The following is a 27,842-nucleotide window of genomic DNA, read 5'->3' on the forward strand; positions in this document are numbered from 1 at the left end:
AATAAATATTTTCAAAAAAATCAAAATTCTGAGACCAAGTTTCACACATTTATCTTCTGTTTGGTTTACAGTAACTACCACATGTACTATGATCCAAGTGTTGGGACACATATAGAACAGTCATTGCAACTAAAGACAACTTGGAGAGTAGAGCAGGAAGCTTCAAACTGTGAACCAGATGGCTCCCTAAGAAGGGAAACCTCCCCCTCAAATTTTCCTCCAAGTTATTCTGTCCATGTAGAATGAGGCTTCCCTGTCAAAATAACAGAATTTGGAAATATGTATTGTGAGATCAATACAAAACTCCTAGAGATCCAACAAAATGTTCTTTGTCTTCAGGGAGCTTTCCTTCCCACCTGGTATAGCTATCTCAATCTGTTAACAGTTTTACTGAAACCTTTCTTTCAGATTATGCAACTTAACTCTTCCTCAAAGGTTGTGGGTTTGGTGTTGAGTGATTTTAAATTTTTAGCTGTTATTGACACCTAGATCCCTCTACATATGAGATCAGAAAAGGAGAAAATATAACACGCTTTTTCAAAGTAGTCTTGCCACATACTTGCTCTGATTATCATTACAAAGACCATCCACTACGGCTTTTGCAAAGGATCTGCAAATTGTTAAGGCTTCCAGATACTATATGCAGTAGAACAGATACAATATTTTTCATGAGATGGTGGGATTGCGGTATCAGCAGACAGTGCTTTCAGCATTACTAACTCCAAACATTCAAAGAGTAAGAGAGAAGCTTCTACAAAAAAGAACAAACAGTGATTCAAAAGGAATCACAAAACCAATTAAGATCAAGGCGTTAAGAAAAATGAATGTGTGAGCCTAGCAGCTTCTGACTTGTGGGTTCCTAACTTTTTCTATACAGTGTTAAAAAACATAAAAGATGAGATTCAGATATAACCAAATGACTCTAGGAATAAGTTCTTAAAAAGAAATTACCTTCTGCAAGTATCTGGTGCTCTTATATACCATATTGTGTCTTCAGGCACTCAAACTGGCTCAATTTAACTAGTTTATCTCTAAAAGCACAGAAAGCACAGCACTTTAAGATAGTTACACTATCTCTGAGCAATAGCATAAACCTCAAAGACAAACCAGCTGACCCATACACTCACTGCTTTGGTTCGATTTGACTGGAATCTCCGAAATGTCCTTCATTGCGGGATGGAACATGTTCAGTTGTGGATTTTCATTTCCAACACACTGCTTCAAGCTCATTACTTTCTGGCCTTCTCTAGAAGAAAAACTTCAGAACAGCCATTTCTGAATGATTGATCATTTACATTAGAACCACCACTATGAAATTATTTTTGCTTTTAATTTTTACTTCATGAATATAAACATATAATCAGACATTCAGGTAAACTGATTTTGGAATACACTAGAACAAGGATTTTCAATAAAAATATTCTAAGCTGTTACTGCTAAAATGTGTTATTCTTTTCAGGGTGAATTGGGAAGAGTGAAATCAGTTCTTAAAGAGCACATAATGTCCTAATAAGAACTAAACTACTCTTTAAATGTCATTCTGCACATTAGAAAATCAGATCTCTGAAATTCTCAGCAGCAATTGCATACACTGGATTACGGAACGCCACTTATTAGACAAATGGGGGACTCAATCTGTCAAAACTTACTTTCAAGTTCATTATGTTAGAAAATTGCTCTTCCCGAAGCATTTAAAGCAAACTTCTGACACATTAATGAAAATAAAATTTAAAAAAATCTTTGAAATTTTTACTCTCCAGATGGTTTAGAAATATGGAACATAACCATAAAATTACATGTTTACAAAGCACGTGAACAGAAAGATTATAACACTAACGAGGTCTACTTTTCACCATCCTAACTTTTTAAGAATAAAGTATATTTTCCCAACCCAGCTCCTAATTTCTGAAGCATTCTTTTAATTCTTCAAAAATCCATTAAAATGTCACAAAGATCTTTCCCCCCCCCAAACAGCTTTACCATATCTAAAATATAGAATACTGCAGTATTTAAAGAATTTCACCTGTAGTCTGTCATAGAAAAGTTACAAGTACAACTCTGCAAGCCAAAGACATGGACTTGGTAAGATTTGGTGGCATTTTAATACAAAAACTCTTGTTTCATTCAGGACTATATGTTGCTTGAGGTATAGAATTATGATGTATCAGAAGATATCCGGATATTGACATGAAAGGTTGGATTCATCTTAGTTAGTTGTCTAGGTTTCCTTTAGTCAACAGGCAGAAGAAGGCACGATTCATCTTTCTAACACAGCTACCCAAATAAAGGCAGGTGAATCACATCCGAGAATTAATTGTCTGCTTCACTCCAGTGGCTGCAAAATAAGTTTAACCAGTTGGCTCAAATGCAACTATAGTGTAGCTAGCTCAAGTTAGATGAGATTAATCACATTTTAAGTGTGTCTTTAGCTCAGTTAAAGCCTGAAAGTTCACCAGCCTGGCAAAATTCTATAATGAAATATCAAGACTGAAATATCGCTGCACCGCTTACCTAGCAGTACGGACACTGAAGCCAATTCAATTAAAGATGGATTTTCTCACTCCCCCTTGCATACAAGTTGCTCCCTGAAAGTAGGATCTGTCCTCCCCTTCAAAAAAATGAAAATAGTTTATAGGTGACTTTGCCCCGCTGAGCCAACATATGGTACTTCAGTTTAATCACAGCAGGTGTTCCTGCTGGAACCCTGATTATTTCAGCTAACTATGGAATGATAAACAGGGAAGAGAAGAATAATGAGAAGGAAGCATGGAAAGGAAAGGTCAGGGAAAAGTCCTAGCACTTTTAGAAGCTGATATTTCAGTTTAGGATAAAACTGAATTCTCCAGAGAGTCAGAGTCACTCGTGGTACTTACGGGGCCATATCACGGTGATCTTTGCAAGCCTCACAAATGCTGGTATATTATCTGTAAGCTGAGCTACAGAGTAATTTAGTGACTTTAGTCGTATAGGAAACCTGAAGTGACATGAAATGAAAGCCGGTTTTCTAAATCCCAGACTCGAACCTTCTCTATGGAACTGCTACTTTCTCTGTGATACGGTCACAGCCAGAATGTCATAACTGAAATGCCTGCATGTGTCTTCTTCATAAAATGCCCCCTGTAATATCTCTGAAAAAGTCAAGGCAGTGGGATAAGGACTTGTATCTATGCAGATGTGATGGATGGCTTTAACATAGTACGAGTGACACTTAAAACCTGCAGTTGCTATTCTAGCCCTTAGGTGACAACTATGCTGCTCTCACCTGCTTTGATACTCTTCAGTCCAGTCATGGGTAAGGGTGGTAGATTTTAGTTACAGCCTCATTTCAGTTTTGTGTACAGGCTGATTAATCAGGCTGTACGTGGGAGAAATTGATTTCACTTAGATGGAAAACTCAGTAATACAGTAGCAGCTGTGTTGTACATAAAACAGCATGACTAGGCATGCATCTGTGGGTACCTAAAAGCCAAATAACGCCCTTTAGTTCGCACTATATATATCAAACCAAGTCACCAGATTACATGACTAATATTATAATGAGGTATTTATATTTATTTGTTATTGAAAATGCATAATAAGGTATTCTAAACTAAAAACAGTGCACTGCAATATGGGAGACTGAACAGTGAAAACCCAGAATTCAAACGGATTCAAAATTTTCCTAATGTAAATTAAAAAATTTATTGCTTATTTTTAGGCATTTTTCCCCTCATCAGATACATTGGAACAGTAATACAGCAATAGTATAGAAAGCCTACCTGTAGGTTAGTGTGTGGATTCAAGTCCTGCACTGCCTCAAATGTGAAAGCACACAAGGCTGAGTGCCTCTGTACATGTCAGAGCAGAAGCATAACAGTAATGTTGCTACTTATTCCTCTGCCCTTTTCTGGTCTCTCTGTCCTGGCTATCTGAAATCTTATAGCTGTTTCGTTTTCCTGGTTTGCAATAACATTTAGCAATGCTCACATTCCTAGTCTGGGATTTGAGAAAAATAAATGGTCCAATCGAGGATATCTGACTGCAAGCACACATAACAGAATCTGTGCTCCTTTAAGGAGACTGTGACCAGGGTTTAAAGTGACTGATATCCTCCTAAACAATTACATTTATCACTAAATACAACAAAACATTATAGAACATTATTTCAGAATAATACAACCCAGCACATCTAATCTTACACTTGCTGCTACCGAGCAAAGCTACAGGAACAGGTTTAATTTATAGTCTTCCAGGAAATCCAGTGCTCCTGCAACTATGACTTTTCTCAGAAAGCAAATCCCTCACTGTGCCTGTCAGGGTTTACACCATTACCTTTGCCCAACGAACCGTGCTGTAAAGCACTCGTTTTGCCTTGCTCTCCTTCAATCCCATCACTCACCTAAATAGCCACGTATGAGCTCTCTTCCCATGGGAAAGCCATGGTTCGGCAGCTCTACTCAGTAAAGTCACAGGACTTTTGATGGGGGTGCTAGAGCACAGCCACCCGCCGGCCTGTTGTGACACCCGACAAAGCCACCGCAGGATCCTGATGTAGGAAACGTTTGATACATGAGGGTACCAGAGCTGACAGAAAATGCCATTTCATCAGTACTTGAAAAGTTGCAAATCTGTTCCCGTATTTCCTAGTGGAATTAAATTCTTAAATATTTGAAAACTTTTGTAAAATTATTTTACCATGACATCTGTTTTTCATCTGGCAAAATAAAGGACAAGACCAAAACCTTTTCAGTGCTCCTTTCTTCCTCTTAAAGCCAAGAGAGCTCCAGAGCTTGGAAACCATCGACACTTGAAAACGGGCCATTTAAAAGGTACCCATGAAACATTTTTCTGCTTCAAAAGAAATGCTGACTTTGAAAAAAATGCTCTGATCCATCTTTTCATGACAGAGAGGAATCTGTGAAAACAAGCACATGGGGAGAAGAGGACCTATTGTGTGTTTACTGCCTACTGCTTTTGTTCCTGTGTTCAGCCAAGTTTTAATTGTTAAAGAAATAATTTAAATTAAGGTGATTAAAGAGAAAAATAAAAGAGACTGCAGATACTTAGGGAGAAGCATGTTCCAGATGTTGAAGAGGGAAAGGAGCTGCTTCCTGCTTGAAAGCAGCGAGATAGCTGACTGTGGAGCACAGACACAAAAATATAATGCCTCCTGACAAAATAAAGCAAGTTTTTAGGACATTTTTTAATCCATGCTGAGAATTCATTAGTTATTCCATGTAACTGATTGTGGCAGGTTTCCCTTCTTCCCTTCACTGTGGCCCAGTTCTCATTTACATTACTTGCATTTTAATGTCAGTATGCATTGCTAGAGCAGCCAAAAGGGGCCTTGAAGTAAGGGACAATCGGGCACTATGGCTATGAAATTTTTATATCCTTATTTTGCTTCAGTCCTCCCCAAGTCTGCATTCTGCCACCTTATTGTCTACACACCATTTCAAGCTTTTAGCGCCTTATTACCATGCTCTTAATACCTTGTTTTCACAGTCAGAATAACTTCATGTTTTAGTATAAATCACCTATCAGTTGTTACGTGCTTTTCAGATCACACAGAGTGCAACAACTGTTTCCTCTGATTTTTTCAGTGCTCTTCTACATGTATCCTTTGATTTACTTCTTTTCTGATAACATGCCATTTAGAAGGCTAAAGTTAGGGATGTAAGAGCAAGTTTTCAAAGGCTTCCGAATGCCAGCTGTCCTTGAAATCAACTATTTTTCTAGCAGTTCTGAGCAACAAGTGGAAAGGGAAGGCAAGGGAAAATATAGCGAATTCCAGACTTGCAATTGCACATAGACTTTTTTTGGTATTGCTTTCTCTTTCTATGTTTGCTTTGTTCACCAAGAAAAGTCAAAGTAGAACACATGGAGAAAGCGATCCAATTTTTAAACACTAGTGCTGAATCTCCCCTTTAGAACAGGGTTGCAAGAATTGTCCCAATACCTGGTTAGAAATATTAGAATGCCTTAAAGTATAGAAATTCACACTAGAAGTGAAATAATATGATCAATAAACAGGATACATTTATTTTTCCCATCTCTAGGTTCAACTATTAATACCAGAAGAATTAAGAAATAAAAACAACTGACTGAAAGGCATGAGGGGCCCTCCAGTCCAGTCTTCCTTTGTTTGTTTGTTTTAGTTTTGTTTGGTTGGGTTGGTTTTTTTTTTTTTTTTTGTCACTTTTTGTTTGGTTGTTTTTTTTGTTTTTATTTTGGTTTTGTTTTGGTTTTTGTTTGTTGTTATTCATTTTTTACACACTATTTTTTGGGAGCAGCTCTGAATATGTAGAATAGGAACGTTATTTTTAAAGGCTACTTAAGAGTCCATGTGAATATTCCTGCCAAAGAAATCACTAGAAACAAAACCTCCAGGTTTAGGAGTTAAACACAATCTTTTCATCCTTGCTTCGTTTGCTGAACCAGCTTGAAATGGTTATGTAAAGGTGATGCACCATAAATCTGACAGACATACATAAAAAAAAAAAAAGACCTTAATACTTAAAAGCTACAATGCTTAAAAGCATCAAGCTTAGAAAATGACAGGCACATCCACTGAAAGAGAACACCATGTCTCAACTCCCACAGAGCACAGCTCAGCAGGAGTCACATGCATCACAACTGTTCGTGCAACCACTCACAAGGACAACAAATTTCAGCTATAAGGGACCATCAACAGTTTATGAAGCTTTTTCTCCCCTCCTGCATCCCACCAGAGATGGCAAAACTGCTTGTGGATCCTCTGGGTCTTCCAGAGCCATGTTCTATAACAGAATATATCGGCTCGCATTAGTCACAACTACCCATACATAAAACACTGATGTAGTCAACGCCACCTGATTTCAATTTGGCAGTTATAAAACGCAGTGAGAGGACAAAAAACAAACCACCCCAAATCCTTTTGGCTGAACATAACTGTATCAGGACATGAATCATGGAATCATCACATTATACAGGTGTGAAGAGACCGCAGGAGGTCTCTAGTCCAACCCCCCCAGCCAAAGCACAAATACACAACTGATTTCATATGTGTGATACTGGATGTTCAACATATACAGAAACGGACAAATTTTTACATGAGTCTGTGATGAACACTGAATTTTTGGGGCTGCACTCATGGTCCATTACTTGTGATGCCTTGCAGCCATTTGTTCTAGACCTGGTTCTGGACATCTGGGCTCAATCATTTCAGTACACGTTTCTCACTGGAGTCAGGAACAGACACTTGTTTCTTTGAGAGATGTCTGCCCCAATTCCAATGAACAAGATCTTTTCTGTATTGCTAGCTGCCAGGGTATTATTTCTGAACTACTGATGAACTAAATATACTCTGAACTACATACTAAAATGGCAATGACTGGTCGGGAGACAGTGCTATATTTATACAGTGATTTTGGGAACTTCCATATCTCAAGGCAGTCCACAGAACTGACTTTTACTTAGTTTACTAAAGACAAAAACAGAATTTTCTAATATTGAAGACAGAATACTTGGGACAACTCCTCTATCAGTTGGCCCATCATACTTTCTCATTAACAATATTGCAAACCTATGCTTTGTTCAGGTGCAACACAATGTATCACTTCACCCAAGAGAATAATATTTATTTCTAATGCTTTTATTGATCTTCATTTTTGTTACTTGCCTGGATGCTGCTAAAACCATGGTATAAGCAAAAGAGCCTAATGCTTAGAACATGCCAAAAGTCTTAATACACTACATTACATTAACCATGCTGATCAATATTTTCCTTTTAGCCACTGCTGAGAAAACATGCAGTTACCTTTCAGAAACTTCTGTAAAAACTCATTAGGATTAAGAGACACAGGCTTGACTATTATGGATGTTTTTTTCATGCCAGTGAACACCAGCTTTTTCTGTGCTTTCAAAGGCTTTTTCATATTATCGCTTGAGTGACGCTACTTGCCAGGTGACATGCATATGAATTTTGATGATGCTCTTTTTCTATGCTAACAGAGAATCCATATTAATCATGGAAAAATCTATGTGATTCCAGAAGAGTCACAAATATGTAACATTAATAAAGCACATTATAGTTTCAGGAAAATACAAGTCTCTGTGTTTTCACAGCATTTGAAAAATAACTGGTTTACTTAATTCTGCAGATGCAGGATTATAGGAGTTATACCAGCAGATTTGTGGCTAATGGCCAAACCTGATTCAAAGTAATCCACTATTATGCTTTGTGATTCTATTAATTTCATTATTTCAGTGAAGTTACATTGACTTAAAAACAACAGCAATGAATTGGGCTGAAAGTATTTGAACTTCGGTAGAATGGCTCCTGTAGAACTCTGTGGGACAGAAAAAGACAAGACTACAATTTGAGTTATATATAGGAAGAATAAAATACTAATTAAAAAATAAATCTGTAAATCGTTAAGTAAATGGAACAATAGGAAAGAATGATTTTTTTTTTTTTTAAGAAGTAGCCCAAAACATGATAGTTTATTTCTAACAAAAGCTACTACTCAACAGATATGCAAACTCACTCAATGTATTCCCAATGATCCAGTCTGTCAGCTCCCTTATTCACAATAAATCACATGGAAGATATTTAAAATAAACAAACATAGAATTAAACAACCCCTTGAAAGAAAAACAATCACTAGTTTAGAAATGGTTTGGAAACTGGTAACTCGTATAAATGGAAATTATGAATCGTACCTTATTCTGCTTAATTCCCAGTGGTAATAATAGATTAACGCTAAATTCATTAATGAATGGAAAACACAGTACTGTTTTAAAAGTGTTGAGACTGCTACCTTAATGTTCAGCATGGTGTGATTAATGTGTGGTCTACACAACAAGCACCTATCCAGTGATATTGCCATTTATAAAAATCAACCTTCTTTCTATCTTGACCTTTTTATTCAACAGCTTGCCCTGGAAATCAAAGCTGTAGGGCACATGGTTTTTTTCTGATCCCACATCATCTTTGGTTTGCTCACAAGTCACAAAACTACAGTCACAACCCTAATATTCAATGTTTTAAGCAATATCCTGCCAAGGTACCAGTCTAACAGCAGCACTGGTCAGTCAGCAACTCACAGTCGTCCCCAACAGACACTGAAATCAGTTTCTGAGTATTTTAGTGGCAATTCTCAAGAGCTGGTCAGCATCAGTATTTCCGTATCTATGGTGTTTCTTAACTTGTTCCAATTCTTTCCTTAATACCTATTTAGAATGCTCCCCATGCTGCTTAATTTTCCATTACAACAAGGGATTTGTAATAAATACTTGACAAATACAACATTTCCCACAGGCATCACTGCAAATCTTCCATCACTTGACAGAATTACCACATAAACAGCAAGATTCAAGTACAGTGACCTTCAATAACTGAAAGAAAAAAATCGTTAATTGCAGTTGCATGAAGAACATAGAATTCAAGTAAAATTTGGCTGTCCCCACATTCACTTGCAGCTGGGTCAGCAAAGCCTCTGCTTGCAGCAGGCTGAAGGAACCAGGCAGGGCAGATAGAGTAGGATCACGCTGCAAAGACCCAAATCCTATTCTTGGCTCTGTCCTTCACCCAGCAAAGTGTCAACACCAGAAGTTACATCATCTCTCTTCTTCACATTCCTGAACTAGAAACACGCTTTGTGACTGCAGAGATAGCATAAGGTATAAGAGTAATGGTTGCCCCTTACTCCAACCTCATTAAGGGTGTTGAATATATTTTCATTTCTGTGGATGCTTTAAGACACTTCTACATCACAAGAACAGTGAGAAAGCTTTATGGTCCTATCCAAAATATGATCAAAATGCCTGATTTTCCACTGACTCATTTGGTTAAGGGCAGGACACACACATCTCCCTCAAAACTCAGTGTCAGTGTCCCAGTTTTTCTATTTCATTAAGCAGCTTCATTGAAAAGATCAGTCTTGAATTAAAATAATCCTTAGTATTAAATGTCAGTGTTTGACCAATTAAATTACATTGTCAAATGATATCTTCCACAGACTTCTGTGTTTTAATCTTGTTATTTTCAATTATATGAATTTAAACATCATAAAACAGGAAGTCATAGAAAGCTGGAGATCAAATTGTCAGCCAAGGGATTTCAAAAGATAAGTAGATTTTATGTGGAAGAGGTTTGTTTGCGTTTTAGCTTTAGGACATTTATGGTACATCATACTTGTATTTTCAATTATTTCCTAAATATTTGAAGTTAGAAACAAAAATGAAATCTGCCCCCAAGAGCTGGTTTATAACCAAGACCAAATATCTTCAGATATTTGCTAAAACATACAAGACAGATTTTAAGCTACGTTTCTCTCACATTTGGGTACCAAAGGCTGGTTAACATTTGCTTCATTCAGTATCCAAATTCTAACTCAACATGCTGTGGAACAGGACTCTCCATTCAACAAAATGACCACAGGATTCCTGCAAGGAACCAGGTCTGTAGGATGTTGCCATCTTCCTTTCTGCCTCGCATAACAATAGCGATTAACCTTATCATCATAACTGAAAATGTCATAAACAGCCAACTAATTAACAGTGCTGACTGGTCTCTGAAGCACCCTTGCTCAATGCTGGGTTCCCCAAGGCCAGAACTGTCAGGCTGTTAGCCTTGGTTAGGTATAGAATTTTTAGGTCTTTTTTAGAATATATATATATATATGTATATATATGTATATATATATATATTTTACGCAGTGCCATGATAGAAGCAAGCTGATAAAACCAACCTCTCAGAGCAGGGTTAACCTCTACCTCATGGCTTTGAGTTGGTCTGAAGCACAGATAGAGGGAATCATCATAGAATACCAGGTTGGAAGGAACCACAAGGATCATCTGGTCCAACCTTTCTTGGAAAAAAAGGTTTATCTGCCTAGAATGTACCATTTCAACTTTACATTTGCAAGGCACTGGGGCTCAGTGGCAACAACTGCCACACAGTGAAACCACCAGAAGATCACATTTTAATCTCTACTCGAAGAACTTTTACATATAACTACTGAAAAACCTTGAAAACTATTAAAACAACCCTCAAAACAGGGACCAAAATGCAGGTATTGCCTTTGTTGCTGTTTGGATATTCTTTATTTTTTAATTTTATTATTTTTTTAATGATACGGAGATTGTCATCTAGTGACATCCATTTAGAAACTTAAGTCTTAGCACAAGCATATTATGCTTTGGAATGAATGCAGCTCAGCTTACATCTGGGTCACAATAGCTCTGTTTCTCTGCCTCTTCCACTCCCAGACCAGAGTTATTGCAGCTGCTTTGATAAAGATTTTTTTATGGAAAACATACAAAATTTAATGGAGAGAAAAAGAAAATAAGATACATCCAAAAAATGTATTAAAAATGTGAACCTATAGCAAAAACTAATTCAAATTCAACCCAATTATACAATTTCCAAAGTTCTAATAGCTATAAATGAAGAAAAAAATCATGCCAGAAATTCCCATTACTAAAAGGAATTATCTGCTCTACAGCAACTAGTTTTGTGACATTTGTAATACACAAGAAATCATGAAGCTTAATTATTTGAATTTACCAGTGCTACAGATGCTGCACTGAAATCTAATTAAATAGATCCAGTAAGACTTACAGATGGCAGACTACAAATAGGGAATTTGCTGATCCGTGCATTGTTTTAAAAGGAATTCATAGTGACCTCTAAATAAAATGAGAATCAAGCTTTATTTTAACATGTTACATTGCAAAAATGCATTGCAAATCAATATAATATTTTCATCTTGATTTAACATCCTTTATACCCATCAGGATGAAAAATGGGATGTTTTCCTTGGTTAGATAGGTTAGAACACTATCACTCCTGTCCTTTTTTTTCCCCACACAAACTTAATTACAAAGGTATATCTCTCTGCATTTTGAAGTTACCCGATACATATTTTTTCACTATCTACAATTGTAATGAATTACCAGAAATTCACAGAGACTTAGCGAAATCATCACAATTGACTAAGCAGATTTTTATTATACACAAGGTATGGTTGCTGCATTCTTGGTAGGTTTCCAAAATTGTCGTGGTTCCTCTAAAAAGTGTGGCAGAAAAACAACAACAAAAACTTAAGATTTCCCACAATCACTTTCTAAATAATTCACAATCCATCAGAATTTTCCAAAGGGTTCTTATATAGGTTGAAGAGCAAACAATACTCTGTGTTAACTCTGCAAACTAGAGCTCCTATAATCTTCCAAATACTTGCACCCAATATGTTCTCTAGTAGGTCCCAATGAACCTTCCCGTATTCCATTAGATGCATCCAGTGTTAGTGAATATCACTTACTAAGAATAAAGTGTGATGTTCTTTTTGTCACTCCCTCAACCCAATCGTGATTCAAAACATGAGCCTCAAGAAAACCCAAACCAAAACAACCCCCCCCCAAAAACAAACAAACACACACACACAAAAACAACAACAAAAACCCAAACAAAACAAAACAGAAACCAAAATAATAACAGAAAACAAGAATGAAAGGAAGAACATTGGTGGTGATGGCTTGCAGATTTTAGCCCTTGAATTACAGGGGTCATTGCCTGAACAGTTCCAAACACCATCAGAACACTCAGGGTTGAATGCAAACTGAATATTCATTCTCTCACTCCTGAATGCCTGTTTAAAAAGCTGCCACTTACCCAAAATCCTTTCAAAATGAAAGCAACTTTGTGGGTCCTTGTGGTTTCATTTATTGATCCCTTGGGCTCAGTTATATCTTGCCAATCTGTGTCTGATTAAAAAAAAAATTATTACAGTTTTACTGCTCTCTTCTTGGAGTTGCATAAACTTGTAAAACTCTTGCTGCAGTAGCAATCACAGTTATATTTCTCTTCAGCTATAGGTTGTGGCGAATTATTTGGAACATTGCTTATTATCATGCTTCAAATTTGCATTTCTGATCCATTTGATTTTCTTCCATTATAAGTGATGCCACAAACAGTCTTTTGGTAGTGGTTTGGATCTCTCTAGTGATTTCTAGACAGTATTTTTATTTAGATTAATAAATTGCATTTATACTATATTTGTATTAACTGATCTATTAATTTATTCATTTGATGCCCTTAATAAGAACACACGATATGTATCGACTCTGGCAAGATTTTTATCTAGGTGGAAGTTTGTTGCTCAGGACCAAATCTCTTGGGTAAATTCTTTTGCCACCCCAGATGCTTCAGCCAGAGACATATTCAAAAGAATGGATACAATAAGACTCTCCTTACATACCTCAAATCTCCAGATTGATGCAATACCCTGCTGGACTAGAACAGGCCATGAGAAGATACAGAAACCATGTCCTTGCTGACCTTGCACAGAATAGCCTCAGAAGAAAGGACGTGTAAAGGACATTTTTGAGCCTTTATCCTGTAACCTGCACTAAGCAATACTTGGATCTTGCTTCTGCTCTATTTATTGCTGTTTCTTTCATTATCTTAATTAAAAGCTGGGTCTAATTCAGTGGCTAGTATATCTTTCTAGCTGCACAGCAATAAAAGCAAAATATTATCCTAGATCAATTATTTGTGACACGCTCCTCCACACTGCGAAACTGGAAAACATGTAGCATGTTAACCAGCACTGTGGTAAGATTCCTGAGCTTTAGAAAATGTTAGGTGGATGAGTCTGAATGCTCTGACACCAAGGATCTCTAGTGTTCACTGTTGAATCAAAGTTAAAATTCATTAGGCTACGGACAGTAAGAGTTGAATTTTCCTGCATATGTCCCAGTTCCCGTTGCAGGATGCTCAGTGACTAGCACAAGGACAGATATGAAAGGGCATCTCTTCTGAGCACTAGAAGCCTTGACAATGACACAATCAACGACCAAATGTAGCAACATACATTGATTATGCGAACGGCCTCAAAGCAGAAGCAAAATGAGCATGAAAAAAATCCCTCCCAAGGAAAAGTTTTTCACTAAGAATCTCTGTAAAAGAAAGGAGGCAGCTATTTAATCTGAAGGTCAGCAAGTACTCTGTCAGACTAAAAGCGACAAACTTTCCAATGAAGTCTGACTGAAAACATTCTGCTAGACAACCCATCTCCTTTTTCACCAAGAAGCCTTTTCATGCCATGTGCAGCAGTATTTACTCTCTCAGGTACCGAGTCCTGCCGCAACTCACTGGTATGAGTCAAACAGCAACATCCACTCTGGCTTCCCAGTCACATACACCAAAATCCTACTCCCAGCAGCAGCAACAACTGCAACAGGGGAGATGCTGGGAGAGTTATTGTACCCTGGAAACACCCAACAAACACTGATGACTTTTGACAAGCACGTCCTATGGGAAAGCAAACCTGTTTCTTCCCTCTTAAGCCAGAGGTAATTTTCCTGGCAAACCTTTGTGGCTCAGGCTGTAATATATGAGCTGACTCTTGGCGTTGGAGAAGAACTTCATATTGGCAAGAATCTGATTTCACTTTGCAATAATGAGGCATTTCCCTTCCATTACCTGTTTCTAGAGCAGCACCCTGTGCAGACTCCTGCCAGGATTCTCTTCATAGCATCATCTCCAGGATCCACAAATACGGCAGCTGCCCTGCAGACAGGCGCTCTGCTCTCCATGGATATGGAAAAGCATGTTAAAGGCAGGACAACTCCTGAATATCTTTTCATTGCCCAGCAAGATTGATACTACAAGAAACTGAATTCTACTTTCATAAGCCTACGCTAAATTCGGCCAGAGATTTGTCTGGATAATTATCTTCTTTGAACAAATTGAGCCCTTTCAGTAACTTATAAAAATGGCAGAAGGAACTATACGAAACTCAAGCTCTTTTTTGTGAAGTGTGAATTACAATTCCTACATCTAAACTCATCTACCCCTCCCTAGTGCCTTTGGGAAAATCTACATCACCAGGTCTGGTGATGCTACTTTGTGTTAGTATTCTCACCTGGAGGAAGCAATGTTCTTAGATGACCAACAATGTTTAAAATTTCTCAATTAAATGTAATCATAGTTAATTTCTCAATTGGAGAACCAGTGACAGCATGCATGCATATACAGGAAAACACTAACAAAACACTTAATAAAGACTTAATAAACTCAGCTACTCAGTTTGTAAGAGGTCTGCTGTTTAATTTTGTCAAGACTTGCTGATTTTAATATTCATTCAGCAGGAGACAGTGGCTCAGCTCCAGTTCTTCTGGACTCCCAACAGACAGCCACTATTTCTTGTCTGCCTGCAACTGCTCTTCAAGAGACTGCAAGAAGTACAGGATCTCTCTGAAAAATACAGGAATTCTTCCTGAGGTCTGCGGAAAAGAGCAGTCCAGATCAGAGACCGACATTTGCATCATTCTATTGTAGAAATTTCTGCTTTACCTGCCAATTCACATTAAAGCATTTTCGTCTGAAGTGAACTTCCCTTTGGGGTGTGAATCGTGCAACACCCGAGACATGTGCATGTTTCTAGATTCTGTGACAGAACACGCTCACCAACCCACTTCCAGTGCTGGATTTTGTTGCAGAATTCTGGACTGATCCCATTATTGGCCATGAGGTTCTTTAAGTGTGCAGTACCTAAAGTGGCTGTCACAGCAAACAGACCTTTATGGGACATCACACCACAGAAACACTGGAACTCAGCACAAGCAAATAACATGTGCTAGAGTAAAATAAGAACTGTAGATGGCAACAGCTGCGGTTTTCATGCCAACTTCTCCAAATGCATAGGTGTTCTTCGGCATCACTTAAAAGTACCACATGTAAACAGAAATGTAGTTAAAAAAAATCCCACACCTTTGTAATTAACTCTCTGATTTTAACCTTCTACTCAAACCACTATAGGTAAGTAGCTATGTTTGACATAAAACTGATTGTTGGCACATAATTCAGCATATTTGACAAAAATTTATTTCCATGATCAACCAGGATAACACATCAACAAATACCACAAAAGTCTCTATAGCAAAAGAAAATCCATAGGAGGATCCTTCCAAATGCAGGAAATGTTTCCTGGTAGCTGAGAACACTGCACTGTATAATGGGAAGTGTCACTCATGCCCTCTTATCTGATGTTTAATGGTTATCTATTTACGCCAAGAAACCACACAGCAAAATGACCAAGGACAAGTGTATAACAAATCAATAGCAACCTTAAATCAAAGAGTAATTATATAGAGGGGAAGGAATAAAGAGGAAAAAAGTGAGGTGTTCCAAAATACTGTAGCATCATTCATTAATGTCAATGTATAAGACTTTACAGGGAAATAAAAATCTCCTTAAATAAATTACTAAGTAGCAATACTACTTTGAAAATAATGGCAAACCTCTCCCAGTGACTAATATTTCAGCCCTGCTAGCACTGAGAATTTAACAACACTGAAATGGGGAAAGAAAATACTATCACCTTGTCATTCTGAAACGGACTTATAATCAAAACCACTGAAGTCGGTTCATAGAGAAGTATCACCCCCATTAAAACAGAAGGCAAAGCCAACTTAAAAAAAAAATTAAGCTTCAAAACACACCTGATCTCACAATATAAAATATACTTTGTACATTCTGTGATCCTACACAGTAAAATACAAAATGGTACATTCCATACGTCCTATAACATGTAGCCATTTATTTGGAATTGTCAGTAGTTTATGCTGCTTATTTTCAGGTCTGCCTGCAGCCTCACACTGATTTTGTCAGATACCAAGCCTTGCAGGGTCACGTTGGGTTAACTCTGGTGTGTAAGACCAGCTGCTACATTTTACCCTGCAGACAGCTGCATTTCAAAGGCAGGTAAAATGGTTCACAATTTTATGAAATCTTAGGAATAAGTCAGTCACTAGAAGATTTTCCTAAATACCGTTTGTAGGATTTAAACCCATCTATTCTTTTGGTGATGTATTTATGACCTTAGGGCATCAATGTATGGTAGCCACAAGAAATACAAAATTTTAGATTGTTTAAAACCAAAGTCATCTTATAAGGACTGATGACTTAAATTACTTTTGTAAAATAAATAGCTTTCTAGTGAAAGCAAACAGATTTTGAAACTTGCAACCATGTATCTTCTTATTTGGGCTCAAATTTCAACCACCAATCAAATGCATCACTAAACATAAATCCTGCGAACAGCTATGGAAGACCCTAATTTGGAGCATGCAAGCCACCCACTGAGTTCTTCATCATTACTCTTCCGAAGCTGAACACATACTTAACCATTTGCAAATTTGGAAATTCTAAGCATTCTATATCCATATTTAACAAAATTAATTGTTAACATATTTGTTACACTTACCAAAAATTCATAATGAACTTATTAATAACGAAATTTCTTTGTTTTCTTATAATTTAAACTCCTTTGAAAGCATTGCATTTTCCTCACCCATTTCCCAAAAGCCTTCTTTTTTTTATTTTTCCCCACTTTCCTATTTACTCGCATCAGAAACTGTGCAGAAGGATTTGAAGACTGCTGCAGGTGAGCTGGTTATAAAACTTCAGTTGATGTTACAGATTGCTCTACCTTATTGTATCATACACAAGACAAGAACCATAAGAAAAATTATTAGAAGGCAACTGAATAGAAAGATAACTTGGACTTAGTTGGCTGATAAATCTAGTAGAAATGAAAGAGAAAGGTTATATATTTCTTTTACTTTGGAGTGTGAGGAGCCCAAGTGCTCAAACAGCTTTGTGGGATCTACAAAGAGTGTCCTGGTTGCATGGAGTCTAAACACAAATGTAAAAATAAACACGTTAAAATTACTGGACAATTTTTACTCCCTTGGGAAGAACAGAAATATGACAGACTTTCATTCCTGTGGTTCCACAGCTAAAGTGGAAGGTTACCAACACCTTCAGCAGATTTTCTTTCAGGAAAATGGAGTGGGACTTAAAGAGGCAGGGGTATGCCTCACACTTAATTTTCTCAGTCTCTCAGGGAAACTGGTTTGACAGGTAAGTGACCAGATAAACAGAAACTATGCTTTTTCATGAAGAAGATAAGGGAACCTGGGGGGATTATTATGAATTTCTGAAATATGCTGAAACAGTATCTTCAATCTGAACATGATAAAGCTTTATCAGGGTGAGCACTTCACAGCTTTATTATAAACAGCAATTTGTTTGAAGCTTCAGGCATGGTATTGAAAACATAACATAGCCATGCTGTCCACTTAGTACTTCTGGCTACAGAAATTAGTTAACATAATACTGACTTAATCAAAAGAATGCATTCTAAAACCATGGTATTTTACATAATAATGGTATGGCTACCGTTTTCCTGAAATAGAGTATGACATTTACAAATTAAATTAATCTTTGTAGCACCTATAAAATGCTGAATATCAGTACGGAGTGTTAACCTTGGGTTTCAAATGTGTCTTTTACATAATGCAACTTGCTTTATACGATACCTTTATTTCCTGCATTAAATGAGTATAGCTGCTTTATGCTAGTGCCTATCCTTTGTGCAGTGTTCCAAGAGGCTCTGTTCAATTCATTTTCAAGGCAGACAGAATTACACTTGTTAATGCTCTCCTGTCTAACAAAAAAAAAAAAAAAAAATGAATGTCTTTAGCAGGCTTTAAACCTGCTGGAAAGATTGTACTGATCTTCTAGATATACACCACTTTCTCAGGAATCCAAACTCCTACTAATCTGGTATCTATATATTACTTACTCTGGAATCCAAGTTCTTTTGGATAAATGGTATGTTAAAACTTTTATTTAGCACTACATATTCACAGATATACCCAATCCTAACATGTCAGGAGATTTCACCCATAAAAAGGATACAATGCAAGGAGCTAATAATTAAAAAATAGAGAAGGAGAGGGGGGAAAAAAAGGGAAAGAAAACAAGACCAAAACAAACAACAACAAACAACAAATGCCAAAAAGCAACCACAGAAATTAGTTCAATGTTAGTGACGGGAAAGGGGGAAGGGTAAAAGGGAAAGGGAAAAAAAGGAAAAAGGAAAAGGAAAAAGGAAGCAATGGTTTGGACAACTAACCAGAAGTGCCACAGAAGTGGGACAGCAGAGCTGACACTGCACCAGCCCAGTCTGAACCTCCAGCTCTGCCAGATTGCCCAGGGAGCAGGAGACACCTCATGTCACTCATAGGGTCACTAGGAGCTGTCAGGAGTAGTCAGTGTCACATCCAGTCATTGCATTTTTTTGCTTGCTGAATTGTCTCCAGGTGATTAGAAATAAAGGCATATGAACCCATTCCAAAACAAGAAAAGCATTCAAAATATGCCAACAAGCTTCAGAGGGTGATACACCTCTGGAAAAGAACCTTGCCCTGTTGATTAGGGGAAAAAACATGATAGTACCGCCTAGAAGCTGCTGTGGACAGTGTTGTGCTTGGGCTTAACCTCAAAGCATCTCACATGGCATAAATGCTCCTTTAGGGTTATGGAAGCAGAAATATCATTATTACCCTTTTTTAATATTTTAAGATCAACTATGATAAATTTTAAAATTACACTTTGGCACTTTGTTTTATTGTAGCTCCTAGAAAAAAATACAACTTCAAGTGCTCAAGAACTAGACAGATAAGCCTTTCAGTTCATGTTATAAGATTCGTACTATTAGATTCCTTAAGTCAGGAAATTATTAAAAATATCACTTGTTTCAGAAATACAACAATAATAACCATTTAAGTCAGTGATGTTAAGCTTTATGGTAGACACAGCAATAAGGAGTAGCTGCATCTTCATCTCCTTTCCACTCTCTTTTTTTTTTGGGGGGAAGCAGAGATTAAGGAGCTTAAACAAATGCTCACAATTATACGTTGGACAGAGTGCTGGAGAAATCAGGACTCTAAAGTACTCTCTGCACTTCTGTCTTCCGCCAAGGTTGTGTCATCTTGCAGCACTGGCTTATTCTTCAGGTACTGCTGCCCTGTGGTGCAATATACACCAATTTTCAGTGAGCCAGGTTTAAAATCAAAACCAGACTGACCACATCATCATCAGTTTGGATAAAATAGCTCTGTGCTACTGTCACTTACTGGCTAGCAATATTTGGTAGCAAACTCACAGGCCTTGACTAATGGAAGAAGATATGAAAGATACCTATAAAAAAGGAGGGGAAAAAGATTAGGGCTAGAAAAATGCAGGAAAGAAATAGGGTGAAAAACAGAGATGCGAGAATGAAAAAAGTAAAGAAAAAATTGAGAAGTGCAAAGTAAAGAAGGTGTTGCAGAGTCAACTACAGATACAGAAATATAAAACAACAGAGAATAAGAAGAGATGGAAAAGGGGCAAGGAAAAATAACCATGAATCTGAGGGTCAGGTGTTAGATGTCAGAGTGAGAGTGTGGTCCATATTTACAGTCCAGACACAGAGTGAATTACTTCAGGCAGGTATTTCCACAGGCTCAGGAATTTTGAGAGACTCACAGAGGTTGTGCAGAAGCACAAAAAAAAAAAATCAGGATGACAGATGCTCTGAAGTGGAAGATTTCTGTAGAGCTTTTTCAGTAGTAGAGTTTACGGCCATTACCACAACACATGGCTTCATTGTAATTTTCCATGTGAAAGGAGGCAAAATGAAAAAATATTAAAAAAATCCCTCTCCCCTTCACTGGACAAGTGAGTCAAGTATAAAAATACTCCCAAGCAAATGACAGCTTTCGAGTTCATCTTTACATCTAACAATGACAGCTGTTTGCATGACTCAGACGGATGATTCAGCTGGTGTTGTCCTCTCCGCTCTAGAAAGGAGGCAAGGAGAGAAGCAGTTTATTTTTAAGTATGCCTTGCTAGCAACATTTTGATGAGGAATCCTTTAAAATACTTTCTTTTCTTGAGAGCTGAGGTCTTACTTAGAGTCAGCTTCAGAGATAAATTACATGGCTCCCAGGGAATCTGGAGACAAAGCCAGAAGCCTTAACAAACAGAAAGAACATCCTTCGAAAATTCTGTGTGACACTCAGCGCTCAGTCAAGTCCTAAGCAAAGGCCGAGTCAAGTCCCTGTTTGAAAAAGGCTGCAGAGACCCACAGTTTCGGTAGTTAGGAAACAGCATTATCTAGTAACTTATTATTATCGGAGAATCTAGACTCAGCACACTCTCTGTTCTTTGTCCCCAGTAGCCGTTACAGCTTTAAAGGCTGTTCAAATTAATCAAGAGACTCACTGGACAGCTGGATATTTCAAGAAGACACTTTGTTACATCAAGAGCTTTCAGAGATATTTTGACTACTGGCTTGTCATTCAGAATGGATTCAGAGTTAGATGCTGCAATCCAAGATGCTTCAATTCTACTAAGATCTCCTTATCTAGGGTATGAACCAAAATATTGTATGAACTAAACCTCTTTCAGGAAGTACATCACCTATCCTTATATTGTTGATGAATATTTTAAATACAGGATTTTAAATGTCAGTACAGAGTTTCCAAAGGGAGAGAACACTGCCTGAAGGACAGTCTATACTAGTAACAGCCCTTTCAGAAATCCTAACTTAACCTTGCATAGAGCGGGAAGATAATCCTGTTTTTCAGAAACACTTAGTTTGAGTATAAAATGGTCACCAAATGAGCAAAATCAGAGAACTGGTCACCAGACGAAAAAATAACGGATAGCTAATTATTTTTACTTTCTTTAGATCACACTTCAAAATGGAGGTAGGAAATATCTACTTTCCATTCTCAAAGACTCTTTTCGGTTCTAGTATCACATTAAAATTCCTGTCTCCAAGATTTAAAGTTTGGCCTCTGTTCTCACAGTCTGTTATTTCCATAGGAGAGTTCAACATGTTAGAAGGGATTCCCTCTCAGCCTAGCTTACTGCAAAGTTATTTCTGAAAGGGAACTGAAACAATGTCATAGAATCACAAAATATGTCTACTTCAGTCGATAGCAAGGACAATGGTAACAAAAGCACCTTGTTTTGTTCCTCAATATATCTTCGATGACAAAGAATCTCTTAGAGAACAAGGGAATTCCATTCTACAGATGATATCTTTACAAAATGTGCATGCAGATTCCTGAAACATTTTTGATGAAAAATACTACAGATTTTTCAATGAGAATAAACAGTAAAACTTACCCAAAAAGGCTTATATTTAAGTTTAAAACTTTGTATCTTAGACGATGGCTTGAATTAATCACCTCTAAGTGAGAAAAAATTTTAACGCAAAAAAATCTACCAGAGCCACTTTTCGTCTGGGTTGGTTGACTGGTTGTTTTAACCTCACCTTTTTTTTATCCTCAGAATCTCAGTAACAGAGACACTTGTGCTTCATACTGCCGGAACTTCTGAAATATTCAAAACATGCCAGTGGATCCTCTCAACTCAGGTCCTGAGCACATTAGGATTCCTCTCCCAAAGCAGCCACTGTACTCAACAGAGACAAGCAGAAATCACAGTGTTCTCCTGGGATAAAATTGTCAGAAATGTCAAACGATTTAATGGCTTAGTCCACTTGAGTGCAGTCGTATCCAGGCCAAGCATCAACATTCTCTCATGCACCGATCTAGGAGCCTTGCCAGTTGTATAGGGATAAAGGCAACGTCAGTTGGGTATTCTTAACACTGGCTGGTAGTTTGCCATTTCATTTGTAAAGTGAGGCTGGCCACGACTTTTACTCTGGCATTTTCTTATTGTCTTTATTATCCAAATTACAGTGATAGCTCTCACTGCATCACTTTTGGGAATTTACTATGAATTTTTGAAGCATGATCTAAGGATTGTCTCTGGAAAACAGCTTTCTTTTTCTTGTATTCAATAGAGTACAAAGAAGACATTAGTGATTAAAAATCCATATATTTTGCTTTGCTTTTCAGAAAGTGAAAGCTGAAAATAAAAATAAATCAATTTATGTAACACAAATGATGAGGCTGAAATGGAGGAGCTATTTCTGTAGCACCCTGGCTTCTTCTCTTTGCACACTGTTTGTGTGAAAGCAAAAGATTGGAGCACCCTTAACTAAGCACAGAATTGAAATCAGTGTCAGATTTAGAAGAAGTGATGAACTGGAAGACATGGATGAAAGAACAGGTAGTTGCTGTGTTGTACACAGGAAGATAAAGGATGTCACCATCCGTCTCTGACCTCCATGGTCTCTGTGTACAGGCCCAGTAGAAGGATTTCCAGCGCTCAGAATTGGGAAGCGGGCAAAGGGCCAGCACTGCTCCCGACATATGTAAAGAAGGTGAGAGGAGTAAGAATAGTATGATCACAGCAGGGTGCAAATGTAACACGCATTGAGTTAACAATGCATTCGCCCTGCTAGAAAGCTCAGGGGTAGCCATTCCTCCAAATCAGGAATTTACTCTATAAGCAATGTTTTGGAACATAAGTGAGCAGCAACTTGCATTCTCCATTTCCCCCAGAAATAAACACTCCCTAGGCAGCAAATGAAAATTTACTGTATGAAATTCCTTTTTGTTTTCCCTCCTGTCATTCCCCTAAATTGTTAACAATAAGCTGTTCACTCCCTGTCGTTAGATTTCATGTGGTTTTCTATAGCATCACACCAGGCATATTTTTCATGTTCTACTGCTGAATAGAGCAACCTAATGATCCTTTTACAAAGAACAAGGCAAGTCTTCAACTCTCTGTACCCTCTTGTAGTATGTCCCCCCTCCTTTCTCAAAGCATCTGCAGCCAGTCAATAAACAGTCCTCAGTACCACTCTGCCAGCAGTACTGGGGGAGTGGGTTAGGTGGTCTTCATTTCTTCCTTGGGTTTTTGCACAGTCATATTAGTGCAAGTTACAGTCTAACCTGAAAGGAACAATTCTACAGCTGAGCAGGCAGCGACAAGCCCCATCATTATAGGGAATGCTATATAATTCTTAAGCCCTTTAAGACAGTGAAGTTGCAAGTAGCACAGCTGCAGTAACTTCAGGTCTTGGGTGTTAAGTCATTTTGTCATTCTATTCTGTACTTTCAGCAATTAAGAAACATCTTCTGAAGTCATGAGTGTTGAGGAATCACTATGAGAACAAGCATCTTAAAAATTCACTGACTTAGGTTCAAAGACAAAGGAGAGAGTGGGACTCTTCTGGGCAAAGTTCCTATGATTCATGAGTCTGTTGGCTCAAATGGTTGTAATAAACTAAATAATTTTTGAAAACTCTTGGTGTAAGGAAGCCTTTCTGGCCAAAGTTGGAAACAGCTCAGGCTTAGTTCTGTTATGGGGCAACCAAAATGATATTGCTTTGTAGCTCTTGTAGCTGAATACTGAGATGACTAGAATGTTCTTAGCCAAGAACATGATGGTTGTGACTGTTGTGACCATGTCTAAACTGGAAATACTTTATTTGATACCAAATTGAAATACTTAAGCTAACTTGGAAAAGGCTATTCCTGAATTTGAACTGGTTTTATGAGGTGTATGAGAGGAAAGGGAAAGTACACAGGGCCCAAGAGAAGTCAAACTCTGTGCAAGTGCTGTTCTTCCAATAAACATCGCTGAAGTTTTCTTCCACATTGAGCAAAACACTCTTAACAGCAGCAGCATCTTGAGAAGGCACAGAGATTGTAAACAAAAAAAAGACCTCACACTAACATGGACATTTTAATTTTAGTTTTACAACTGACCACATCAATCCTGGTGATAAAGATTATTTATAAATTTTATATTGGTCAGCAGCCTTTGCAAAGATGACAGTCCCCAGTGACCTGGCTTCTGCATGTTCAAACACATAGAAGTGTTTCTACTGCAAGAGGTTTATGATCTAAATACATTCCAGAATTTAAAAAACCCTGACAATTGAAGAGAATAAGCATAAACAATTCATTCAATCTTGTCAATAAAGAAACTGGCTCCATTGTAAACATTAGTTTTCATACTAGAAAAACTCTGAGTCAGTTTTACATGAAAATTGGAGATTAGGAAGATGTCTAGGCAAACACAAAACTACCTGTTTGTCCTGTGAATTACTTACTGTGAGGAGACACAGGGAGTTTATGATGGAAAAAGAAAACTGTTGACAATATATTTAAATGTGCAGTTTGGCATATGGAGCAAAATAGGAGCTATCAGAGATCACTTCATTGGATATTACAGATACTGTCCAAAATATTCCATACATACAGGAAATGGCATCACTTTTATGTCTGTATCCATGGAGTCTGCAGGGACAAAGATTGATATAAAATAGTTTCACAGGCTAAGAGAATATCCAGTTCACTGTGACTTGAAGGTAAGTACAGGTCATCTCATAGAGATAAACATCTCAACATGGGTTCATTTATCTTTAAAAAGAAAAAAGAAAATGTGATCTTGACTAGATTGGATGGTTGCAATAATCCATCCAGCTCCTTTGGGATAGAGAATACCATATTTTTATTTTATTGATGAAAAACATATTTAGAGTATTTTTCTGTTTGGCAACCTTCTGTTCTCAGCCTTGCTCCTCCTTCTCCTTAAAATCAAATATTTTTATGTTTTGAATTTGGAGAATGGAATCATGCAACTAATCAATCAGCCTTTCCAACTGAGATCTCATCACCCTGAACTTTACCCTCATACAAATCTCAGTGATTGTGCCTGCAGGGCTACGACTGCTTTCTGAAAAGATTACATGGACCAAAAGAAACCACTTTATTTTGCCCTCTGGCTTTCTATGTGAAACAAGTGTCATGGTGAAATGCTGACAAAATCCTCTCATGTTTTCTAGCTTTGAAAAACTGCAGCACAATGCTAATGTAGGAAACACACAAGCAAAATACATATTGTTTGTTTTATCTGTTTTGGTTTTATTTGGTTTTTGTTGTTGTTATTTGTTTTTTGTTTTTTAATAAGCTACATTACAATACTTAAAATTTGAGCAGAGAACAGAATTGTTCTCTTCTGCACAGAAATAAGGACAGTGGAAAGGAGAAATCTTAGAGTAAATATAACAAGATGTCCATATCTCTCAACACATACATAAAAGTTTTCAGCTATGCAGGACAATAAAATTGAAATTCATCCCTGTGCAGCATAGAGGAGATATTCAAAAGTTGAAATGTTTTCCGTACTTTATGTATGTCCTATACAATTACACCAACTCTTACAGATTCTTTTCCTGCTTTACTCCTGCACCACTGTATTAGAACACCATCCAAGGGAGCAGAGCAAACTGCTTCCCAAATAAGCTTGCAGCAGCACATGATCACTCAATGTGGATGCTCCATTTTAAACCAAGCTTTTGCCATCTGTTCCTCTGCTAATTATAAATGCTACAGATACCCACAACTACACTGCAATGAAAAAAAGTGGTTAAAGCACATGTATTCTTTCTACAATGCATCTTTGTTGTTTATCTCAAATTAAATGCAATACTGCCCACCACACAACACACAAGTCACACAGCACAAAGACCACATAAGGGCAGGTGTCTATAGCTTCTCATGTGGCAATAAGCCAGTGGGGATTGATTCCAAAATGTATCGTATATACCCAGCAAGAGATCTTTACAACTGTGCCCAGAGTCACACACATTTCTTAAGTGCTGGTTCCCAGGAGTTTTGCTCACAAGACGACTTGCTGCCCAGGTCAGGATCATGCAGGTCACCGCTCAGCAGTGAACTAACCTCCAGCAGGACACGTGCTAAAGCCTGTCCTGCTCTCCCTCTAATCCCAACACTATCATCAACCCACCTCTTTGGAATCCTCTCTAATGAAGCAGGGACATGGTTTAAAGGTGGACTTGGCAGTGGTGGGTTAGTGGTTGGATTCTATCTTAAAGGCCTTTTCCAAACAAAATGACACTATGACTCTATGATCAAACCTGTTTGTCCTTTTCCAGCTTCTTTCCATCCTGAGTTTATAAATTCATTACCTCGATACACACATAGACACTTATGTTCTTCATTTCCTCTTTCTGCCAGGTGTTTTCCACAAAGACAGATGTTTGTGCTTCAGCAAAGATTGTTCTAACCATGATTTCTCACCTAATGGAGCATGTCTTCATCCCAGCCATGACTCCTCTGGCTGGAACTGCTAAATTATCCATTCATTTGTCTATGACACAGATTGCATGTTTTGGAGTTTTTTCTTGTTTGTGTTTTGGTTGTGGTTTGGTTTGTTCATTTTTCTTGTGTGTTTTGTTTGGTTGGTTTGGTTTTTTTCATTTGCTTGCACCTGTAGTTTCTGTTTTTAATGAACAACTGAGGAAAACACATTTATTCCATCACCGTAGTTTCAGTAACTCCTAGTTTCACAAAGTTTGAGCTTGAAAATCAGCCATGCCCTAAGGCTTCAACTTAGTATCTTATATCTTCATATATCCTTACTGAGTTCAAATTTTATAGACCAGCTTGCATTGTTCTGGATGGAACACATCAACTGCAGCATCCCTCATATATCAGTAACGGTTTTGCAATGATGGAGGCAGCTTTCAAAAGCGCTTCCTGTTTGCAGCTTCTTTCTCTCCTAATGAGAACTACAGCCATGCTGGGCACATCCCACATCTCTCTGTATAATACATCACCCTGCTGTAATACAATATTGCTCATTCTTGTTTACATAAAGCCATATTCTGCCATTAAACATTAAACCATGGATGGAGTATCTCAACAGAAACTAATGCTGAGGTTCTGCAGTAACTTTTAAAAATAGAGATAGCAGAATATGGCCCATAAGAATTTGTTTGGATTTTTTTCCCTTTATATAAAGAGACAGGACTATTTGTGATGGTAGATGTTGCTTTAGAAGTAGAAGTTTCAATCTATTTTAAAATGGTTCTAAGATTGTTTATATTATCTTTTTATGAATGCTCAAAAATTGGCCATTTATACCCATTAAAGTTTCTTGTAGTTATGTTCAGTCTTCTCCTTTACAAGGTATTGCACCTGGATAGGAAATGCTTAGAGTCTCTAACAGCACTGTCTTGGGGGAAGGGTAGGAAATTATCTTTCATCGCAGGTTACAAGAAGTTCATTACAAGCCACAAAATCTTCAC

General features: G+C 37.5%; 1 protein-coding gene across 1 annotated transcript in view; it reads right to left on the minus strand.

Annotated features, from left to right (window-relative positions):
* Positions 1–27,842, minus strand: part of SPOCK1 (SPARC (osteonectin), cwcv and kazal like domains proteoglycan 1) — a gene marked incomplete at both ends in the record, with an annotated part of 273,747 nt that overhangs the window by 235,087 nt on the left and 10,818 nt on the right. The window lies entirely within an intron of this gene.

This window comes from Streptopelia decaocto (genome assembly GCF_964273445.1).
Source record: "Streptopelia decaocto genome assembly, chromosome: 12".
Classification (NCBI taxonomy): Eukaryota; Metazoa; Chordata; class Aves; order Columbiformes; family Columbidae; genus Streptopelia; species Streptopelia decaocto.